The sequence below is a fragment of the Phytophthora infestans genome, genomic scaffold (assembly GCF_000142945.1).
Source record: "Phytophthora infestans T30-4 supercont1.13 genomic scaffold, whole genome shotgun sequence".
NCBI classification, from domain to species: domain Eukaryota; phylum Oomycota; class Peronosporomycetes; order Peronosporales; family Peronosporaceae; genus Phytophthora; species Phytophthora infestans.
This window is the reverse complement of record NW_003303746.1, coordinates 1,623,120-1,632,199: the sequence shown is the minus strand read 5'-3', so window position 1 is coordinate 1,632,199 and position 9,080 is coordinate 1,623,120. Positions and strand designations below refer to the sequence as shown.

Sequence of the window (9,080 nt, the reverse complement as noted above, 5' to 3'; positions counted from 1 at the left end):
ACCTTGTGTTCTTCCGCCGATTTTGCTGGCGTCGCGGCTACAGCGTAACTGAGGTCGGTGGAGGTACCGCCTTTGATGAAGCCACATCCAGGGACAACTCGACATGAGCACCAGTTGCTGGAAACGCGAGCGACGCCGAATTCGGTGCGGTAGCGTTGCGGAGACGGAAGAGACATCGGCTGCGGCGTTGCTTGGACATCTTGGTGACGCTAAGGATTATCGAAAGTGATGAAGCAGACACTTGGAAACATAAAAGAGAGAAGCTTGAATACAACCTCAGATCATTTTGTGCTGCTCTTGGTGATGATGCAAGTGGCTACTGTAGCGTAGTGGTTTAATTATAATATAGATATTTGTCGAAGCACGATGGTGGGTCATGCTCGAATTCTGTTGATAGCTTTTTTTTACATTTCCTTCTTCTAAAACGCTCAGACTTGGGGTCAATACTTTTGTCGTTACAAATAGAGGCTACCAAACTACCGCGTCACAAGCCGAATGCCGGATCGGATTGAGCCCCATAGATAGGGTGGTAGCTGGATTCCCGTCATTGTAACGTTGCCAGGGTAGTAGCCCCACTCACCATCTTGGCGGCGACGGTGGAGACTGAGTCTTTGCACAGGCGCGTATAGAGTTTGAACGCGTCCGACGACCAGCGGCCGTGGAATTGGATGGTCAGCGAATCCACGCCGGCTCGGTACATGTTCGTGGCTCCGCCGGCCCTGAGCGAATGCGTGCTGTACTGTCGAGGATCCTTGCCCAGGCGGGCGGCTGCACCTTGAATTTCCCTGGCGACGCAGGCCGCCGTCACGCAGCGGAGCCTCTCGTCCTTATCCAGGAGCACGGCTGCCGGGATGGTAGGCGGCAAGCTACCTTTGGATCGAAGGAGCAACAGCGCGCCTAACACTGCGCACAAGAATGGGTGTCCCGACCGTGAGAGCATGCGTTGAACCGGTGGGCCGTTTTGATTAGTCTTGGAGCCTCTGAGTCGAATGTACACCGCCGATGCCGTCCTGGGATCCGTTGTGGTTGCCCCCTCTGCGTTGACCACGGCAATGTCTGCTGCCGTAAGGGCAAACCAGCGAAATGTCGTAGATGTAGTGGATGCAACTTCTGACCGGCGCAGATCGAAAAAGAAGGCCAGGCTCAGAACCCTTCCATATAGCTTGGTCCGCACGGTCCTGAAGGGAAAGGGACCTGAGGCACTCTTCGAGCAGCGCGACGGACACGGAAGATTTTTGTTGCGAGGGGGCGTCGTGTCTGCGCACCCGCGCAGGAGCATGCGGACCTGTGGACGGCCTGCTGAGAAGTCGTTCCCGGCGGCGTTGAGATAATGGCGAATGCCATGAAGCGCGGACTTAATTGTGGAGCTCTGAGCTGGTCTGCTCGATCCGAAGCCGCGTTCGTGAGCGTCGATGATGAAATCAGAGATAGTGCGCACTTGCTCGTCTAAATCAAGGCGTAGGTGCCAGGGGATGCCTCGCCGGTGGGTCCACTGCTTTCAGTAGCTGAAGGAACGGGCGTACGATCGGAGGGAGGAGGCGGCAACGGAGTGTATGCGGAAATATATAGCCACACTGTCTCGAGCTCCTCGATGGACGACGGGGTCGGTGCCTGTGACCAACCACGGGTTAGCTCGGTGAACAACAGGGCGTGGGAGCCACCGCCCCACCGACGTGACCCTGCGTCGGCTGTGGTGTTCTCGGACCCGGGAATGTGTGACGCTGTAAAACGCAGGCCAAATTGTAGTTCCCAGGCGCCGAGGAGGCGGATGTGCACGAGTGTTTCTCCAAGCCATTCTCGACTACCACGAGACGGCGGTGGTATTGTCAATGCGGAAATGAACATGAATGAGACTTGCCTGAGGTTGGCTGGCGCGCCACAGGGGGGCCCACGTTTTGGCCGCGAATGCGCATGCTAGAAGCTCCTGATAGTTGATGTCGAACTCGTTAGACAAAGCGAGGTGGAAGCTTCTGATGAGGCTTCGCTCGGAAGGGGAGAATGGGTATGTGAGGTACAAGCGCTGCGATGGAACGATTGCGCAAATCCCAGTGTGGGATGCATCCGTATAGACGGTGACGTCGGGGGATGGACTTAAATTGAAGTACTCGAGGGGGACGCCGCTGAGCGACGATGAGCGGAGAATGTGCCACCACCAGAGGTGGTCATCTCTCATCGTCGAAGACAAGGAGATGCGCTTGGTGCGGTGGATGGCGCGCTCGCCGGAGCGTAGACGCTGTAGAAACATGCGTGCCGGTCTTACGCACGTGGCAACAAGGCGAAAGGACCCCAAAAGTGAGCGTTACTCGGTACGAGAGAGGGTAGTTGCGTAAATGCCTTCGCTACTAGAAGTTTGGCCTTCAAGATCATCGACGTTGGCATAGCAACCGTGCCAGATTCTGTGTCGAAGACGAGACCCAGCACCTTGAGCCTCACGCTTCATGGCGTAAACCTGTCGTCGTTAACAGCGGAAGGGTCCATCACAACGGTCATAGCGTGGCGCAGTGAACATTCAATGTCGTTGCAGTTCGTTCCGGAGTCGGGTGCGACGTTTACGTGATCATCGACCCAGTGGTAGTTATAGAACCCGGTGGGGTATGCGGCGTTGGTGCATGATCCGTGTATGAAGGCCACCGCACCGCCTAAGATGCTGTACGTTCCGGCGCTACCGGTCCATCCAAACGCGACCAAAAGGTCGATGTCGATTGCGTTGTCTTCGGAGATGTGACCCGCAAACAAGAATACGCACTCGCTGTGAGTGCACGCGTTACAGTATGCGGACGCGACGTCGCCGGCGATTAACTTGACGGTCTTGTCTGGGGATGCACGGCGAAACCGAATGATTTCCTGTGCAACGCTAGAGCAGTTCTCGAATGATACAGATGGGATGTCGTCTGCATTCGTGTGGGAGCTGACCGAATCTCCCTCGGGGAAAGAGGGGTCGTGGATAGCTCTACCCGAGACGCGTGGGTCGCCATCGCCTTTGTCGACCACGCCGAACGGGCTGATGAATAGCTCCGGCCAAATCATTTTGATGTCTGCATCTACAACGATACAGCGAAGAGGCATCCTGTTCTTTCCTTATGTTGGCTCGCAAGACCTGGATGCGCTGCGACGCCGACGGTTAGTTGCGGGTAAACGACCGCTGCGGGGGGAGCGGAGAGGTGAGGCGCATACGGGAACCCTCGGAAGCGATACGCAGGAGATCGTCGACATGATCATATCCTTGGCAAGATACCAATAGAGTGTCAGGCTGTAATGCTTTATTGGGCCGATAGTCTGTGGGTGACTGGCAGCGAACTAGTTCGGTGAGCTGTTTGAGGGGCATTCGTGTGCGCCGGATAAACTCAGACATTGCATGTTGCATGGGATTGTCGAGCATGTCGCGGCTGGGTGTCGTATCTACGGGAATGTCAGTGTGCCTGACGAGAAAGTGCGCATTGACTTTGCGAAATGCGTCTCGCGCGCTGGAGACCTGAGTCGCCAATCCGTGCTAGCGTTGCGCGTGACGGCGATGGGCGTAGATCTTGTTTGTTCCCTTGGGATAGGCGCTGAGAGACTGTGGAACAAGAAAGCGTGCGGGTTAGTATGCGGTGCGCGGCCGAGGGCGAGCACGCGGATGAATGCCGATCAGCCGTCATGCTGTGACTGGCACCGGAAGGCGCGTATGAAATTAAAGTAAGTGGGAGCTGTTCGGTGCTCGAACCCTAATCCTCGGTGGAATGGCCAACGCTGTAAGCGGGCGGCAGCTCATCGGCATTGGGCTGAACAGGCTGAGCTGGTGCACACGCATCGACGGCAATGTCCTCGTTGGCAGGGCTGCCAGGATTCACGTCGGCAAGTGTGATAGGCTGTTGGAATAACCCGTGTGGCTCACTAGAACTCAGATGGTCAGTATACGCATGTTTATTCAGCTTACGGCTGAGTCTGGGGTACCGAAGCATTGGCGAACCAGCGTTACCTCGGCAGTATCAGGCGCGGCGCCGGTCGGACGGCTGCCGTCGGCCGAACCTTTTGGTGGCAAAGCTCGCCAGTGCAGCGGGGAGCCCGTCTGACCAGGTGTGTTTCCGGCCCGCCGCGCACGTGTCCGGGGCTCCACCGGAGCACATGCCCCCACCGAAGAAACACAGACAAGGCTCCACTCCATCAGCGTCACGTGGGACGATGGCGCGCACGCTGACTGGTATACCACTCGGGCGAGAAGACAGACGCGCGTCGTCGCCTTGGTGCACGCGGCGGTTGCGTGCATGGGGACGAACGTCCGAGGGAGGCGCGATTGGTCTGGGTAGAGCTGTTGCGGAGTGCGTGCCGCTTGTATTGGCGATATCTTGGAGAGCCATGGCCCACCTAATGAACCGGAACTCAATTCGCGTTGCTGCGGACGAAAACTACCGCCACCAGAAGGGAGATTCGCTGGACAGATGAGCGTACACAGACCCAAGGTGCTGGTTTACTTCGTCAGTGTCCGTTGGACGCGCATCGGCGAATGATTGGGGTCCGCGTCCATGTTGGCGACGACGAACTGGCGAATGCGGTGCAAGGGACGCGTGAATATCTCGTGCCATTCGGCGTGCGCAAAGGTGAGCAGACCTTGCACCTCTCCAAGCAGGTCGAAGTACGTATTGCATGATGGGGGCGGAGGCGGTGCGGCGTTAGAGCCGAAGTCAAGGGTGAGATTAGTGTCGGATGACCCAGCTTCGAGCTGAGTTGCAGAGTCGGCGCGGCAATAGTGCATAATGGACGCTCCGTGTCGGCCAAAGCGAAGCCGGGCGGTAGCCCCGATAATCGTTAGGTGGTCGTCGAAGTGCACGCATTCTAACATGCGCATGCGTAAGACAAACGAAGTTGGTGTCTCGTGCTCACCGGCTGGTGTCTACCAGAAAGCGTATGCCCGGTGAGAGGCAAGGCTATGGACGGCTAAAGGTACGAAGTCTCCTCTGGCGCGCAGCGCCGAGGGTGGTAACTTGGCCGCGCGCAGGCCGCACACGGCTTCGGGCGGTAGTAGGCCGGGAGGTTGACGAATGTCCAAGGGGAAGGTATCTGCACGGTTCCAACGGCTGTGGTGACGGTGGTGATGGCTGAAGGCTCATGCACTGTTCTTCACGGACGGGCTTGAAGGAACTGCAGAAATGCCGAGAACAATGAGGTTGGATCGTGTGTTAAGTGTAGGGACTCATCTGGAACGGGAGCTGTGCCGGACTGGGGATCTGCTGGGCGGTTACTTTGCTGGACAACTGGAGCCTCGTCCGGCCGCACGTAGAGGGAGGGGGCGCTAGGAGTGGCCTAGTTGGAGCTTGCGTTGAATATGCTGAGAAAATTGGCTAGGTCGAATGGCTCACGTTGAGAGAGCGCTGGTCCGGTGCCGAAGGTCGTAGAGCGGGCAGCGTTCGGGTCCACCGTCGCGGTTAAGGTGTCGCTGGGATTGGGCGACGATGGGCGATTAGGCAAGGCCTGACTAGGCGGCGGGCCGCTGACCGGCGCCGGCGTGCCCATGCTGGACGGGCTCCAGGCAAGGATGAGGTGCGCTAGCAGGAGTTGGATCGCTGGATGGCTCGGGATGGAGCCCGAGGGCGGTGATCTGGCGATCGCTGACCGCTGTTGCTCCTGTAGCCGAACGCATGGGTGCTAGGGGCGGCACCGGGACCGCAGGACGTCGCTCGGGTATGACCGAGCCGACGGGGAAGGTGTGTGCTGAGCAGGCGGGGGGGGGGGGCTGGAGGTGTAGTCATCACCGCGGGCTGCGAACGGATCCGAAGGGGATTGATCGTCGGCGCTGACGGGGTGCCGAGTGCCACGGCGGATGCTCGCGCTGCCTGTGCTGCGGCCTCCTCCTTGTCGACTACGAGACGCTTCTTCAGGCGCCGCGCCTCCGCGTTAGTCGCCGCACTCTTCCTCCTCTTTACGCGCGTACTCGCACGGACGCGCGCGTCCGGTGAACCGGCTGCTGGCGCGAGCGAGGCCGTTGCGAAACCTGTCGATGGCGATCCTGGCACCGGGGTCGATGATGACTGAGCCGAGGATGGCGGGGCGACCTGGGCCAGAGACACCGCTGGGGCCGGAAGCAGCTCGGTGGGAGGAGAAGTCGGGGCAGTTACCGCAGGCGTCAGCCCGGGCTGGGGAGAAGGCGTTTCCGAGGGGGTGGGGTTGGCCTCGACAGCGATCGCGGGGGACGGAGGCGACGGCATTGTCACGGACAGAGGGGTAGATTCTTGGACGGTTCGAGTTGGCAAACGAAGACGCGAACTGCAGTCGTGCTGCTCTTGCTGCCGTTGCGTCTGGTTGCTATCTATTCCGAAATATACGTTTCCATATCTTGAAACTCCTAGTCTGTGAATGCGTCTGATTCTTCGTCATGACAAATGAGATATCTGACGGTAGGCCCAAAGTTTGACCTGGTTCGCATATGACCCGCAAACAATTTTACCAACACGGAAACATGAAAAGGAAACGCAAACTCTAGTATGCATATCGAGATCGAGCTTCTAGCATTCGTCCAAATTCAACACGTAGAGGCTCTCCTATCTAACGATGCTACCTAAGCTAAGGAAAATGCACTTGTCTGCGAGGAGTTCATTCCGCTGTCTTAGATTCAGCGCTCTATAGCTCGCAACGGAATAGAATTTCGAATGTATAATGAAGGCGGATCTACTAGTACTGAGAGTTTGGACACCAAAGCCGATCAAATGTAACAAAATGTTCAAAATTAACGTTACAAAGTTTCATTTTGTTTACTTTTTCCAGATTTTTAATATATTATCAAATGAAGAAGAAGTAGGTTCGTATGACTAATAGTAGCTTTTCTCTTTTGAGTTTAAGTTGCAAGTCAAATAATAAAGGTCTCTGCCCTTTGTCAAGAGCGAATTCTGAATTCCGCTAAAGTCTAGATCTAAACGGAAGATGGTGTCAGCATCGGTAATTAATGGTCCATGAACTAGCAAACATTAGCAAAATGAGAGCCGACCCTATTAATAACATGCTTGACTAACGCAAGTCGGTCTGGATCAAAACGAGTACCGCGAATCGGCGAGAGAAAAGCCGCGACCTTTTTAATACCGAATTCTGTTTTGCACTACAGTATTTCTAGCGAATTGGTTGAAAATTTAAAATCGGCTACTTTTGACTTTAGGATCGGTTACTTGTCATTTTTAAAAGGAGTACTTGATCGAGAAAAAAAATACTTTAATCTTGAATGCCCTGATTTTTCCGTCGGTGTCTGGCCAATTCTGGTTTAGCCAATAGAATCGCTCGCATTTTATTCCCAGACATAAGGCCCTTATAGACAAAACATTAGTTATGAAAATATTTAAAGGTCGGTATCAAAATGCAGTAGCCCAGGAAGCAATTCATTTTACGTTTTTACGGTTCGAGGTAGTCGAGTTCTTTCGACCTGTCTGTACAAAAGAGTTTCACTGAATATGGACCACACTGTGGTACTGTGACTAAGCAGTTGCTACAGTAGAATCAACCTTTGCTGTTAGTCCATTACCAAAAGTCTATCGAGCGCACAACTCGCGTTATTGAACTACATGTAGAAATCACAAAGCTTCAATCACAACCTGGTAGTGATCAACTCGGCGTTGCAGAGTTCCCTATAAATCGTAAGGAAGGTTCACATATTTCAATTCGTCACCTCTGACAGCCACAATTAATAGATTAACAGAGCTGGCAACTCCAATACTTGCTGCCGTCGCTTCAAATTTCTTGAGTCATGATACCCGCAAATTCACTTTGTTAATTATCTGTTCGACACGCTTAGCCGCAACTTGTGGTGTGTGGTCCACAAGTGGCTCCTCTATGGACGCAGTGCGACTAGCGTTATCTTCAACATGATCAAGTGGAACGATGTACTGAGTGTGTTGCACATGCACTCTATACTATCACAGTCTCCAAAGTGCAGTGGAGGCATTCGCTTCCACGTGGTGATGCTCAATCTCGTCTAGCGGAAGTAGCAACGCAGTTTTGCAGTAGAGCTGCATGGCCTATTGCTTCTTCCAAGTTGAAATGCTATGGTCTCATTTCCAATTCTATCTCCAAGTCCCGAAGACACCAACTACGCACAAAATTGATCGGCTCCTAGAACGATGAATCTTCGCATTTTCTTCGTGACAATCGTAGCCGCACTTGCTGCTACCGACGTCGGTGCCCTCAACCATGACCAAGTCCGTCCGTTCGGTCAGCCTTCACCTGTGTCTATCTCCGAGAAAGCGGCCGTCAAATTCAAGCCCCAACTCCACATCTCTAACGGATGTCACCCGTACCCTGCTGTGAACGCGGCCGGAGAGACGAGCGGCGGCTTGGCCACAAGTGGTGCGCCTAGCGCGGGTTGCAAGGGATCTGGTTAAGGATCGCAAGTCTACGGTCGCTCTACCTGGCACAAAGGACGATGGGCCATCATGTACTAATGGTACTTCCCAAAGGACTCACCGTCCACGGGTCTGGGCCACCGCCATCGTGTGGATTGACAATCCTGATGTTGCCAATCCGAAGATCCTCGCCGTCACGCCGTCCGCTCACAGTGGGTACTCCAAGTACGCACCCCCAAAGGCAGGAACCGCACCGGTAACACCGCCAAAGTCAACTACGAGAGCAACTGGCCTGTCAACCACGCGCTGGACAGTACGGACAAGGGCGGAGAAACACAACCACTCATCATGTGGGACCAGATGACGGACGCTGCGCGCCGCTCACTCAACACCGTGAGCTTCGGAAGCGCCAATGTGCCGATGAATGAAGGAAATTTCATGCAGAAGATCGGTAACGCTAGCCCGTGGTAGATAGCTACAAAGAGCTGAGGGACGATGCTGTCGTTTTCGCTGTCTAATGATTTACTCAGATTTAAAAAGTACTTCGAGAAGTGCTTTAACTTATCTAGTACCAAGCAAGATCCATCGTAGTAAATAAAAAAATACGAAAATCGATTCGATACTCGTATTTTTCATATTGCCAACTGGCAATTTGCCAGTCATACTCAAAGATGACAACATCAATGTGGAAGCTCTGTCGGTAAAATGGTGGATGGCTGCTGCTATGCTATAATAATTGCACGAAAAGTGCTAAATACCGAACTTCAGTACTTGAACTGA

At 54.5% G+C, this 9,080-nt stretch overlaps 1 pseudogene; it reads left to right on the top strand.

Annotated features, from left to right (window-relative positions):
• Positions 1-8,078: 8,078 nt before the first annotated feature.
• Positions 8,079-8,768, top strand: PITG_22852 (annotated as a pseudogene; the record flags this gene model as incomplete).
• Positions 8,769-9,080: the final 312 nt, after the last annotated feature.